We start from the raw sequence: 14153 nt of genomic DNA on the forward strand, positions 1-14153 counted from the left end.
TAACATGGCTTCACACACTACATACAGAACAGGGCTCCTCACCATGCCCCCTGTGCCCTCCTGTCTTCATGTGGCAATTAAAGAGGCAGAGACACCAGTGAGGTCAGCTTTTCTCCGTTTTCCGTCCTCCGTGTCCACCTTGGCCTGGGCTCAGATGATCAGCCTAGCTCATGATGGAGACTCAACAGAAACCCAGGATGTCCTTGACTCAAGTCAGAGACACAGTTTCAAATACAGACCTTTCCAGATTCCTGTAGGTCTGCTCCCGCTCTCCCTGCAGTTTCCCTTGCTGCTTATATTCTGCATGATTTACATGCAGACTCTGTCTTCCTTCTGTACACACCCCACTCCCTCTTCCCATGTGGCAGTCTTTCTTTCTTTTTCCCAGGGTACTTCACACATGGCATTGACGTTCATTTGATACTCAAAATATCATTTCCAAGCACAGTTAGAATAATGTGCTCAATAATGAGCTTCTTCCATGTTTGAGGTACTGTTTTATAAGCTGGGGATGCCGGGGCACCTGTTCTCATGGAGCTTACATTCTAATGGGGTAGAAGTCCATAAATAAGAAAATACCAGGTAGTGATAAGTGCTATAGGGGGCCTAATTTCAGATGAGTGGTCAAGAAAGGCCTCTCAGAAGAGGTGATATTTAAATTGAAGCAGGAAGCACACAAAGGAGGCGGCTATGTGTATAACTGCATGTGAGTTTCAGGCTAAGATGGCAGATGGTATGCATACGACTAATTTTGCTCCAACCCAAAACTGCTCGAGACAGATTTTTTTAATTCATTCTTTCTTTTCTTTCTTTCTTTCTTTCTTCTTTCTTTCTTTCTCTCTCTCTCTTTCTCTCTTCCTTCCTTCCTTCCTTTCTTTCTTTCTTTCTTCTTTCTTTCTTTCTCTCTTTCTCTCTTCCTTTCTTCCTTCCTTCCTTTTTCTTTCTTTCTTCCTTCCTTCCTTTCTTTCTTTCTTTCTTTCTTTCTTTCTTTCTTTCTTTCTTTCTTCTTTTTATTTTTAAGTCCTAAACCCATAAGGAAAAGAGAACAGGAGAAAAGAAAAGAACAACACAATTTCAGAAGCTGGAAAGTAGATGGATGACTGGTAACTGATTTAGCAGATCTGAGAAAGCTGAGCTGCAACCCGGCTTATACTGGAAATACCTCAAAAGGCTCAGAAACTCCCAGAACCAGGGATCATTGGGCCTGAGGGGAGAGGAGAAGGCTAAAATAAGAACTGAGTGAAAGCAATTTGAAAAGCAGTTGGATCCCACATCCCATCCCTGATCCCAGCAGAAGATTGGAGGTTTATCCTCCAGGGAGAGTCTCTGGTCTAGAAGATGCCAGGCACACTGAGGGCATAGGAACCACAGAGGAAATGGGGGGATCCAGAGGCCAGATATACACCAAAGGCAGAGACTCCACCTATCTTACACCACTTGGATCTCAGAATGCTGGCAATGTGATCTTCACCTTCTAGATAAGAGACTGGAAAACACTTCACAAGGAATCTAATCAGTCTATGAGGAAAGACCCATGGAGTCTGACACTGGGGGATCTACCAACAGATCCAACCAGGTCACCCTTCAGTGACACCCAGAGGGCCAGACACCTTGTGTGCACCACTTCTGATCCTCTTGGTCTCACCTCTTACTCTGCCCACAGTTGTAGCCACTGTCCCATCAAGTTCCACACAGCTTCCCAGAGCAAGTGCAATGGTTAAGGTCATGTGTCAACCTGACCAGGCTGCAAATTGCCAACATATTAACCTTTATTTCTAGGTGAGTCTGTGAGGGTATTTCTGATGAGATTAGCATTTGAATTGGTACACTGAATAAAGCAGATTGCCCTCCCCAATATGGGTGGGCCTCACCCAAACTGTTGCGAGCCTAAATAGAACAAAAAGGTGAAGGAAGGGAAAATTTGCTCTCTCTCTCTCTCTCTCTGCCTTATTGTTTTTGAGCTGGGCCATTGGTCATCTGCACTCACACTAGAACTTACGCCATTGGCTATCTTGGGTCCCAGGCATTTGGACTTGGATTGGAACTACACCATTGGCTCTTCTGCATCTCCAGTTTGCAGGTGGGAGATCATGGGACTTTTCAGCATCATCACATGAGCCAATTCCTTATTTCTATATCTATCTCCTATTGTTTCTGTTTTTCTGGAGAACCTTAACTAATACAGCAAGCAAAGTCTGACCTCAGCCCTGAATCTTGCTTTCTGTCCCAAAGCTTCTTTGATATGCATGTGGGTCTGCAGAAGCTCTCAGCATCAGCATTCAGGCATATGCAACCCAGAAATTCAGGAAGATAATGTCTGTGGAGCTATCTTTGAGGATAAATATTTCCCCTATTTCATCCCGGGAGTGGACAGTCTAATTCCATAAGACCCAGAATATCCCATGGAATGGAACACTAGTCACTACAGCAATAGCCAGCTGGATAACACATTTAACACTTAGGTTGGCTTTCTCTCTGTCTTTTTTCCCCTCCCACTATCCCTTACTCCTGCTTCTTTGGATTGCTTAACAAATGCACTATCTCCATGTAAGTCTTGGGCTCTGCTTTTGGGGAAACCTTGGGTAAGGTACACAACAAGGTCTGATCCCACACTCAGAACTTCTAAATAGCCTTTTCAACTGTACTCTTAATCATGAGCAAACAGCTAATGCCAAACAGCTAAACAAAACTTCTCACATGAAAGATAAGGACTAAAACCAGCAAGGGGGGCGGGGGGGGGGGCGGGGAGAAGTAATGAAGGAAAAACAGATCATGCAGGGAAAAGACACCAAAAAATAAATTTAGAAAATTATCATCAGTATTTTCAAAAGGAAAAGAGATGATGTTGCATCCATGAGAAAAGGAAAGGATGCCATAGAAAGAAATAATTCAAAGAACCAAAAAAAAAAAAAATTCTTGGAAATCAAAAACACTATGTCAGAAATAGAAAACTCAGTAGAAAGAATGATAAAATTGGAGAAAATTCACAGAAAGTAAAACAAAAAGACAGAGATGGACAATAGGAGAGCAAATTAGACAAGTCATGTAGGTTAAACATGTGAATAATAGAAACTCCAGAAAAAGGGGAAAAGAAGATAATAAACCCAAAAGAATCACCAATTAAATAATTCAAGAAAACTTTCCAGAAGTGAACAATTTCCAGATGGAAATGGCTGATCAAGAAATAAGACCCACAGATGAATATAAACACCAAGGGGCACCTGGGAGGCTCTACTGAGAGCCTAACTCTTGATTTCGGCTCAGGTCATGATCTCAGGGTCATGAGATCAAGCCCTACATTGCGCTCCACACTGGGCGTGGAGCCTGCTTGAGATTCTCTCTTTCCATCTCCCTCTGCCCCTCCCCCTCCATGTGCACGCACACACACACACACACTCTCTTTCTCTAAAACACATGCCCGTGCCCCCCCCCACACACACACACGGCTCATCATTGTGAAATTCCAAAACGCGGGGCGGGGGGGGGCGGCGGGCATGGCGGGCAAAGAAAAAGATTCTACAAGCTTCAAGAGAAAAGAAAAGTCATGTACAAAGGACTGGAAATCAACAGTTTTGGGGTTCTCAAGAGCATGGCTGGAATCAAGAATATAGTAAAGTAACATCTTCAAAATGCTCTGGGAAAATGATTTGCGATTTAAAATTCTATACCTAGCCAAATCCTTTAGTAAATATGAGGATAGAATGAAGGCCATTTTCATGCAAAATCTCAAAAAAATGTTACCTCCCATCCGTGCTTTTTCAAGGAGCTGCTAGAGAATGTATTCCACAAGGCATTAAACCAAAACAGAGGAAGTCATAGGACAGAGGAGAGCCATTGCATAAAGCAAGCAAAGAATCCCTAGATGGATGGTGCAGAGAGATTCCAGGATGTCAGGACAGTGTAACCCAAGAGACAGACATGTTGAGGATGGCTTCATCCAGGTGCTGCCATCCATCCGTCCTTCCTTTTTACCTGAGGACCAAAGATACAGGTGGACCTGACCCAGATTCTAGTCTGTCCATGACCTATCTTGGACCATATATTGATAAAAGATTTTCTCTCCCCCATAAGCCTGGCCACCCTAGATCAGCTGAAGACTCATGTCTTCCCCCACAGAAGTGATCTGCTTTGATCTACTGCTAGGCCATGGGGAGCTTAGAAACAGATAAAACCAGAGCGGCACACTCCCCTACCCACATAACTGCCACGCATCTAACACCTCCTCCTACTATTGCCCTACCAATGCCCTGACTAGGCTGCGCTCTGTTTTCCCCAGGATTCACTCCTGACATTGCCTAGGAGACATTCTGGTAAATTCCCAGAGAAGCTGAAGTCAGACTATAACCTAGGGAACCATTCCCTTTGTCTTCTAGGAGACTATCTGACTGTGGCAACATTATAGCTAGGTGTGTGCTTGCTACTCAGTTTTTCAAAACTAAATAACTATTCAGGGAGACCTGTGTAGCTGATTTTTTTTCAACTATAAATAAGAGGAAGAGAACAATTAATTCTAATTAATTCAAAACTCAGGAAGATGGGTAACCTCTGATGGGGGAGGGACACGATCATGAAGGGATACCCAGGAGGCTGCAAATGTACTGTTAACAGTTTATTTCTTAACCCGAGTTGCCGTACAGGGTGTGCCTTTGGTTATTGCTATTTACCTGTATGTGCATGCTTTATATACTCTTCAGTATGTAAGAACATTTCATAATTTGATTATAATTCAATTATATTAATGATAAGTTTTAAAATAATGATCCAACCAGGGGAGCAAAGCCACTGAAAAGGACCTAAGGCAAGAACAAACTTGTTTTATACCAAAATAGTGTTTGAGGAAGGCCAGCCTTGTGGGATGGATGAGCTAGGAATTATTGCAAGTGTCCAAACCCCTGATTTTGCCCACGATGACTTTCTGTCCAGTGTTTTCTGCCACCACCACATCAGCCCAAATCAGTTGGCTGTAGAATGTTAAGGTGAGACGTCACAGGAATGGGTCAGGAGACCAAGAAGGAGAAAACATCATAAGAAATAAAGGACTCAGGCTATTTATAGGAAGCTTTCGTGGTAGTTACTACAAAGTAAAGGATCCCAAGATCTCATCCCATCCCCCAGAGAGTCCCCATTAAAAAAACATAAAACAGTTATTAATCATCAGTCTTTCTGGGCACCTGGGTGGCTCAGTTGGTGAAGCATCTGCCTTCGGCTCTGGTCATGATCTTGGGGTCCTGGAATTGAGCCCTGTGTGGGCTCCTTGCTCAGCAGGGAGCCTGCTTCTCCCTCTGCCACTCCCCCTGCTTGTGTGCTCTCTCTCCCTGTCTCTGTCAAAATAAATAAATAAATAATCTTTTTTTAAAAACCCATCAGTTTTTCCATTACAAATGATAGAAACTGCACTGTTATCTATATTGTGTAAAAAATCACCACAAAACTTGGTGGCTTAAATAATAATTTACATTTATCATCCCACAGTTTCTGTAGGTCAGTGATTCAGGAGCAGCTCAGCCATGTGGTTCTGTCTCGGGGTCTCCTGTGAGGTTACAGACAAGATGTCAGCTAGGGCAGCAATCATCTGAAGGTTTGACTGGGGCTGGAGGATCCAAGATGGTTCACTCACAAGGCTGTTCACAGGAGGCCTCATTCCTTGCTATATGAATCTCACACAGGGTTGCTTGAGTGTCTGCACAACATAGTAGCTAGCTTCCCTCAAAGTGAGTTATTCAAGAGAGAGCAAAGATGGAAGCCAGCAGCTGTAATGTGTATTATGATCTAGCCCAGGAACCACACCTCACCATCTCCTCAGTATTCTGCTGATTACACAGGTCAACCCAATTCAGTGTGACAGGGGACCATAGAAGAGCAGGAATGCCAGAGCGGGGGACTATCACTGGGACCATCTTGCAGGCTGGCTACCACACCAGCTGGACTTCATAAAAATTAAAAAGTCTCTTCTTCAAAACTAATAAGAAAATGAAAAGACAAGCAACAGATTGGGACAAAATATTTGCAAATCATATATGTGACGGGCCTTGTATTCAGAATATATAAAGAGCTCTCAATATTTAATAATCATAACACAATTTTTAAAGATTTTATTTATTTACTTGAGAGACAGTGAGAGAGAGAGATCATGAGCAGGGGGGAGGGTAGAGGGAGAAGCAGGCTCCCCACTGAGCAGGGATCCTGACGCAGGACTTGATCCCAGCACCCTGGGATCATGACCTGAGCCAAAGGCAGACGCTTAACTGACTGAGCCACCCAGGCACCCCAACAACAGAATTTTTTTAAATTTATTTTTATTTTTTATTGTTATGTTAATCACCATACATTACATCATTAGTTTTTGATGTAGTGTTCCATGATTCATTGTTTGTGCATAACACCCAGTGCTCCATGCAGAACGTGCTCTCTTTAATACCCATCACCAGGCTAACCCATCCTCCCACCCCCCCTCCCCTCTAGAACCCTCAGTTTGTTTTTCAGAGTCCATAGTCTTTCATGGTTCGTCTCCCCCCAACAGAATTTTTCTAATGGGGCAAAATATTTGAAGAGACAGCTTACCAAGAAGGATATATAGATGGCCAATAAACACATGAAAACATCCTCAGTATCCTTAGTGATTAGGGAAATCCAAATTAAAACCAAAACAAGATACCACTATGAATGTAATAAAAAGTTGAGAATTAAAAAGTCCCTGCCAGGTGGTAAAGATATGGAGCAACTGGAACGCTCATTCACATTTTGTTGGTGAAAATGCAAAATGGTACAGCCCCTTCAAAAGAGTTTCTTTTAAAGTTTTAATATACTTAGCATATGACCCTACTCCTAGGAATTTACTCAAATGGCATATGTATGAAATGAAATACTACTTAACAACTTATGTTTGTTTGTTTGTTTTAAAGATTTTGTTTGTCAGAGAGCGCACAAGCAGGGGGAGAAGCAGGTTCCCTGCTGAGCAAGGAGCTGGATGAGGGACTCGATCCCAGGACCATGGGATCATGACCTGAGCTGAAGGCAGGTGCTTAACTGACTGAGCCACCCAGGCATTCCTACTCAACAACTTTTAATGAATGAGCTACTGATACATGCAACATGGATCAATCTCAAAAATAATGTCTCTTGGGGCACCTGTCTGGCTCAGTTAGTAGAGCATGTGACTCTTAATCTTGGGGTTGTGGAGTTCAAGCCCCACTTTGAGTGTAGAAATTACTTAAAAATAAAATCTTCAAAATAATAATAATTTTGCTTGAGTGAAAGAAGCCTGACAAAAAAAGAACATACTATATAATTCCATTTATATAAACATTGAGAAAATTCAAACCAGTAGAAAGCAGACTGGTGCTTTGGTGACCTGAGGATGGGAAACAAGGTGGGGAGAGGTGGGAGGTGGGGATTTCAAAGGACATGAGTAAAGTTTCAAAGGTAGTGAATATATTCATTACCTTTATTATGCTGATGGTTTCACAGGTGGAAATGCATGTCGAAACTTATCATATAATGCAACTCAAACACGTACAGGTTACCATGTATCAACTCAACCTTGAGAAGGTTATTCCTTTAAAAATGACAGAACAGGGGTGCCTGGGTGGCTCAGTCGGTTAAGCGACTGCCTTCGGCTCAGGTCATGATCCTGGGGTCCTGGGATCGAGCCCCACATCTGGCTCCCTGCTCAGCGGAGAGCTGCTTCTCCCTCTCCCTCTGCCTGCCACTCTGCCTCCTTGTGATCTCTATCTATCTATCAAATAAATAAATAAAATCTTTTTAAAAAAAATGACAGAAGGATTTGCTTGTTTGCTTATTCTTTGATGGAGCGTCCTATGAAGATTGTACTCTTTAAATGTTTGTTCCTATCTCATTCCTTTTTTTTTTTTTCAGCACACATGTTCTAGTCTTTGATTTTTTTTTATATTTTTAGTTTTTTAAATAGTTAACTCCTGGCTCAAAGTTCAAAGAGTCCAAAAGGGTAGACAGTGAAAAGGCCCCCATCTCTGCTCCCATTTACCCAGTACCCCTCTGAGAAAGCAGTTCATGTAACTAGTTTCCTAAATGTCCTTCCAAGGATATTCCAGGTTTTATTATAAGGGACACACTATTAAGATGAATTAGATGACATTAGATTGCATTTTCCCTGTTGGCTCAAAGTTCTTGGCCTTAGGCTCATCTTCTTTTTTTTTTTTTTAAAGATTTTATTTATTTATTTGAGAGAGAGAATGAGAGAGAGAGAGAGAGAGCATGAGGGGGGGAGGGTCAGAGGGAGAAGCAGACTCCTCGCTGAGCAAGGAGCCCAATGCGGGACTCGATCCAGGGACTCCAGGATCATGACCTGAGCCGAAGGCAGTCGCTTAACCAACTGAGCCACCCAGGCGCCCTTAGGCTCATTTTCTTAGGAACCTCCACGCCATGAGAGCCAAGTAGAGGAAGGAGCAAATATGCAGGCAAGGTGGAAAGAACAGAAAACAAGGTAGAGGTCCAAGTGAACCACTAGCTTGTGCACCCACAGGAGCCCCAGGAGCAGAAACAAGGAAAGCCAGAGGTGAGGGACACTAGTACCAATTGCTGGACACATGCCTACTTCCAGACCCTGTCTAATGGGTCTAGAACATCTATTGCCACCTGATCCCAGCAACCATCTTTGAGAGATGTCCCTTTTGGTCCTTTGCCCTGGACCTGTGACATTCTGGACTAGTTCTGTTCTCAGCTGTGGTTGAGAACATGTACATAGTAAGTCATCCCTTCTGCTGCCTTAGCTGAACAAAAAAAAGTTTGCAGAATCAGGGCATGTTCAGCATCACACAGACTGGAACAGTCCTTGTGAAGCTATGCCAACAGGAAATCCCTTCCCTAAAAATATGACCATCAGCCTCAAATGTTTCTCTCCTTGACCTTTGTCCTGCACCTCACAGTGACCACTCACCTCATGGGGAGCTCTTGGGACCTGACTCTTTCTGACACTGCATGCTCCTTGCGTTCTTCTGACTGCTTCAACCATTTCTTTCTCAATCATCTTTCTGGTTGCCTTCCTGCTCTCCTCTGGATCTCCTCGTGAAGATAGCCCCCAGGAGCTGGTCTTGATGGGCTCTCTGGAACGGCTCATCCGTTTACAACTCTCTGCACTAAGGCCGCTTTCAGGTCTCAGATTGGTGCTTTGCCAGCTTAATACACCTTCTACTCAGCGGGACTGATGGTGTCACTCTCACGTGATCCTGTCCGGCACTTGACGGCACCCCACCTTTGCACAGCCCTCCCTACAGCCCTCAAATATATGCTGCACGCATTTCCTACTAGATGCCCATCCTGCAGAATCAGTTTGTGTCAACTGTTCTCTCTCTTCCCACCCCCCCAAAAAAACAAAAAACCAAAAAACAACAACAACAACAAAACAAAGTGATTGCTTCCCCTCCTTGGAATTTCTATGACTTAATGGCTACACTATTCAGTATTCAGGTGGCTCTTATCATGAGTTAATATTTGTCTATTTGGGTATACGGATCATATCTCCCTAAGTAGACTCTGTGTGGCTTTACTGGAGGGAGAGACCTTGCCTTCTCCTTTGTTTACCACTGCACAACTGTAGATGCTCAAATAACAGCTGCTTGAAGATTTGCTTCATTAAAATTACCCAACAGGTTGGCAAAATACCCACCAACCACACAATCAAATTCCATTTAATAGATTAGGAGAACTTGATATTGAATGGGCTTCAACATGATTTAGCCAAAGTAAATCATCACAACTTAATGTACTTTTAATGTAAATATAGGTTTCCATTTATTAGAGCTCCTTCAAAGTAGGACACACCCTGTGTGTGGGTGGTGAAAAATAGATCTTTACCCCTGGCACTCTGATAGAATCTCTGGAATGGCTGGCATGTTATGCAATCGCCTCTGACCAGCCAACCAGAAGTGTCTCTCTCCTGAGCACCCCTTGGAACTTCACTTAGGCTCTTACAATTTTCAGTGTGCAGTAGAGTGACTCCTTTACGGGTGTTTTCTACTTGCTAGATGTAGGCACTAGGAAGACAGAGTGGATAGAGGCAGCCCAGCAGCAAGCGAAGCACAGGGTCCCTGGCACCATGAACTTTGGGATCCAACGTGAACTTGACCATTCTCTCCGGTGATCTGCCCCCAGCCAGGTTCTGAACCTCCTCTACAATAAAAAATTATGACTCTCTAGAGAACCCCGCTTCACTCACTCTGTCTGCACACCCTTGGCCACCCTCATAACCCCCATCTGGCAAGGAGGAGATGGCCTCGTGGGTCTGGGAGCCTCAGGCTGATGGGAAACACCTGTTCCCATTGCACAATAACGCAGGGTCGTAAAATAAGCACACAGCCGGTTTTCGTTTAAAACTTTGATATTTTGTTCATCGGGGATATTTTAACATTAATTTTAACTTTTAAAAATATTACCTTAAGCCATTATTTGTCTTGATTTGGTGCGTCTTAAATTTTGTGCCCCGGGCAAGTGCCTCACTTGGCTCACCTGCATCCCAGCGGGACTATACACTTGGAGAAAAGGGACTCTGGTAATCAGAAGGCTTTGTTCTGACCTCAACTCGGCCATTTACAAGCTTCAAGATCTGCGCTTCCCAGGCCTCACCCTCACAACTTCCTCTGCCACACAATATAGATGATTATATCTGCTCCATTTTCTTTGCAAGGCAGTTAACTACGACGGTTACGACGGTCTGATGAGATAACGTAGGTATTGAACACTTTTAAAAACAGCATCGTGCCATTGTGCGACACACACAAAAAGGGATAATAATGAGCAATAGCTTATCTTCAGGCTTGCACTTGAGCAGGGATTAGCCAATACAGCTTGATCTGTGAGTTGCTAGGCTCAGCACAGAGCCAAGCAAACTAAAGGAGAACATCTTTCCCCAAAGTTACTTAGATGCACGAAGAAGGGGGTATCGGTGACATGTTAACATACATACCAGCAGTGCTTTGCATGAAATTATATCTGCTTCTGAAAAATTGTGGTAAACTACACGTAAGATTTACCACATTAATCATTTTTAAACATACAGTTCAGTGACAAATGCATTCACGTTGTTGAATCTGCTCTTTAAGAGTTCGCGAAGCACTTGAGGGTTCTGTGGTTCGTTAGTCACTGTTGAGAACATGAATCAAGACTATTCAGGGGACTTGGAAATGCCCGTAAGGAGAGACTTGCAGTTAGCAGAGGACTGGCTTTGATTCTCTAGCGTTCCTGTTGTTCTCTGGGTCTGGTAGGGCCACGAAGGTGAGACTGTGTGCAGCCCAGGGTACGTTATTCTGAGAGGCAGTGTCATACAGGAGCTGAGAGTCTGGGCCTGGAGCCAGACTGTAAGGCTTTGAATTAAGGCTGTGCTACTTATTAGCTGTAAGGCCTTGAGAGGCTGCTTAGCCCCCTGAACCCCCTGTGCCTCTATTCTCTCTTGTTAAAAATGGAGGTAATAACACCCACCTCATTGGGTTGCTTTGAGGATTAGTCACATAAATATATAAAGTCCTTAGAACAGCGCCTGGTGTGTCTTCCATGCTATGAGACTCAGCTATTGCTGCTGGGGGAGGAGAGAGAGAGAAGATGAGATGTGGATGGTGGAAGACAGGTGATGTTTCTGCAGTCTGGCCTTGAAAGAGAGGGAGCCAGTAGACAGGATTTCTATCCACGATACCGGCCCTGTTTGTGGAGTGGGGTCTGAGCCAAGTTGAGAGCCTTCCCTCTCTGCTGATTTTGTTTTGTAACCTTTTGCAGTGATAAACCAGAGCTGTGAATACAACTATATTCTGGGTTCGACGAGCCCTCCTAGCAAATTTTTGAAGCTGGGGAAAGTCTTGGGGACCCACAACACAAGGAAATCATAAGATAATGCCGTTTTAGTAACTTGGCAGGCTGACTTGTGTTTGGACACCGTACTAGGACAAGTGGTGGGAAACCTGGTCAGTCTTCTGACTCTGTTGCCTGCTACCATCTTTTACATAATTTTTCCTCTATTTCTTCAGTTTCCTAATTTTCTGGAGTATTTTGGATCCTTTTGAATACCGACACAGGCTATTCAATGGCCATTCCTTCTCATGCATGTAACATACATGAATTGGGTGGCGTTTTTCTCATCATCCAAATATTTTCAGGTTAGCAGTTGTCTTTAGTGACAACAACCAAAATGATGTTGAGCTTGACATGCAATTATTCTATGAAGAAAATATTTGCAATGGAAATGACTTGTTTGAAAAATGCACTAAAACAACATGTAGTTTATCTAATTAGATAATAATTTTAAAAGGTATGCATTAGCTTTGAAATACTTTACAAATATTTCTCTTTCTGCTCTTTCTGTAAGATTGTCAGTAATGGTATTCCATTTTCGGATGAAAAAGTAAATAACCAAACAAAGTGACTTTCCATTTCTGGTCCCTAAACAGTGCTCAAACCAGAAGTCCTTCCTTGGATTTTACAGGACAACAGAATAGGCTAAAACTTCCAAAGTAGCCCTGAATGGTTCAAATTACCTTTGGTTTATGCATTGTAACTGTGACTGACTACTTATGACTCTTTGCTTTTTTCAAAAACAACAACAAACCAAACCAAACAAAACTAAAAAAAGCTCCAAAATAGGACTTCTTTTTAAATAAGATTTTATTTATTTATTTGCCAGAGAGAGAGAGAGAGGGAAACAAGCAGGGAGAGTGGCAGGCAGAGGGAGAAGCAGGCTTCCTGCTGAGCAAGGAGCCCGACGTGGGGCTCGATCCCAGGACTCTGGGATCATGACCTGAGCTGAAGGCAGATGCTTAACCGACTGAGCCACCCAGGTGCCCCCAAAACAGGACTTCTATCTTTACTTGATACTTTAATTTTTTCCATCAATGGATTTCACCAAGAAACTCTTCCTTTTAGTTCTGTGTTTGTATTTCTATTAGTTTTGCATCTTTTGTGTTATTCTGTGGAGTGACAGAAAACTTTAAATCTCTCTCTCTCCAGAGATCTAGGGGGGAAAAGCTCCTCTTGGGTAGCTGCTGCTGAGCCTATGGAAAGACAATTAATTATATTTTAATCTGTTAAAACAAATTCCAGCATGTTTTAAAAAAATAATTTCACTAAAATGAACATCCCCACAAATCAAAACCACAGTGAGATATCACCTCACAGCGGTGGTAGTATGAAAAAGACCAAAAATAGCAAGTGTTGGCGAGGATGTGGAGAAAAGGGAACACTTGTGCACTGTTGGTGGGAATGTAAATTGGAGTCACTATGGAAAACAGCATGGAGTTTCCTCACAAAGTTACAAATAGGACCACCGATATGATCCAGCAATCCTACATCCATGTGTTACCCAAAGAAAATGAAAACACTACTTTGAAAAGATAGGGACACCCCCGTGTTCATTGTTTTAATATTTTATTTCTAAATCATCTCTACACCCCACGTGGGGCTTGAACTCACAACCCTGAGATCAAGAGTCACATGCTCCACCAACTGAGACCACTGGGGCAGCATTATTTACAATAGTCAAGATAGGGAAACAACCAAAGTGTCCATCAATGAATGAATGGATGAAGATCATAAAAAAAGAATGAAAATTTGCCATTTGTGACAATATGGATGGATCTAGAGTGAAATAAGTCGGATGGAGAAAGACAAATACTATCTGATTTCAATTATATGTGGAACCTAAACAATAGAACAAACAGGGGCGCCTGGGTGGCTCAGTCGGTTAAGTGGCTGCCTTCAGCTCAGGTCATGATCCCGGGGTCCTGGGATCGAGCCCCGCATCAGGCTCCCTGCTCAGTGGGGAGCCTGCTTCTCCCTCTCCCTCTGCCTGCCACTCCCCCTGCTTGTGTTGTCTTTCTCGCTATCTCTATCTCTCTCTGTGTCAAATAAATAAAATCTTTAAAAAAAATTAAAAACAAAACAAAACAGAAATAGGGGTGCCTGGGTGGCTTAGTCGGTTAAGTATCCGACTCTTGATTTCGGCTCAGGTAATGATCTCAGGGTTGTGGAATCGAGCCTCACATCGGGCTCCGTGCTCAGTGCCAAGTCGGCTTGAGCTTCTCTCCCTCTGCCCCTCCCCGCTCACTCTCTCTCTCAAAAGAAATAAAAACAGGGCGCCTGGGTGGCTCAGTTGGTTAAGCGACTGCCTTCGGCTCAGGTCATGATCCTGGAGTCCC

The 14153-nt window shown here is 43.3% G+C and overlaps 1 long non-coding RNA gene across 1 annotated transcript; it reads right to left on the reverse strand.

Annotated features, from left to right (window-relative positions):
- Positions 1-5032: 5032 nt before the first annotated feature.
- Positions 5033-9269, reverse strand: LOC145723306 (uncharacterized). Its single transcript, XR_014148235.1, has 2 exons — positions 8915-9269; positions 5033-5321 (listed from the first exon to the last, which is right to left on the reverse strand). It is a non-coding gene; the product is annotated as an uncharacterized LOC145723306 (long non-coding RNA).
- Positions 9270-14153: the final 4884 nt, after the last annotated feature.

The sequence above is a fragment of the Leptonychotes weddellii genome, chromosome 9, assembly GCF_054177405.1.
Source record: "Leptonychotes weddellii isolate Sample4059 chromosome 9, ASM5417740v2, whole genome shotgun sequence".
Classification (NCBI taxonomy): Eukaryota; Metazoa; Chordata; class Mammalia; order Carnivora; family Phocidae; genus Leptonychotes; species Leptonychotes weddellii.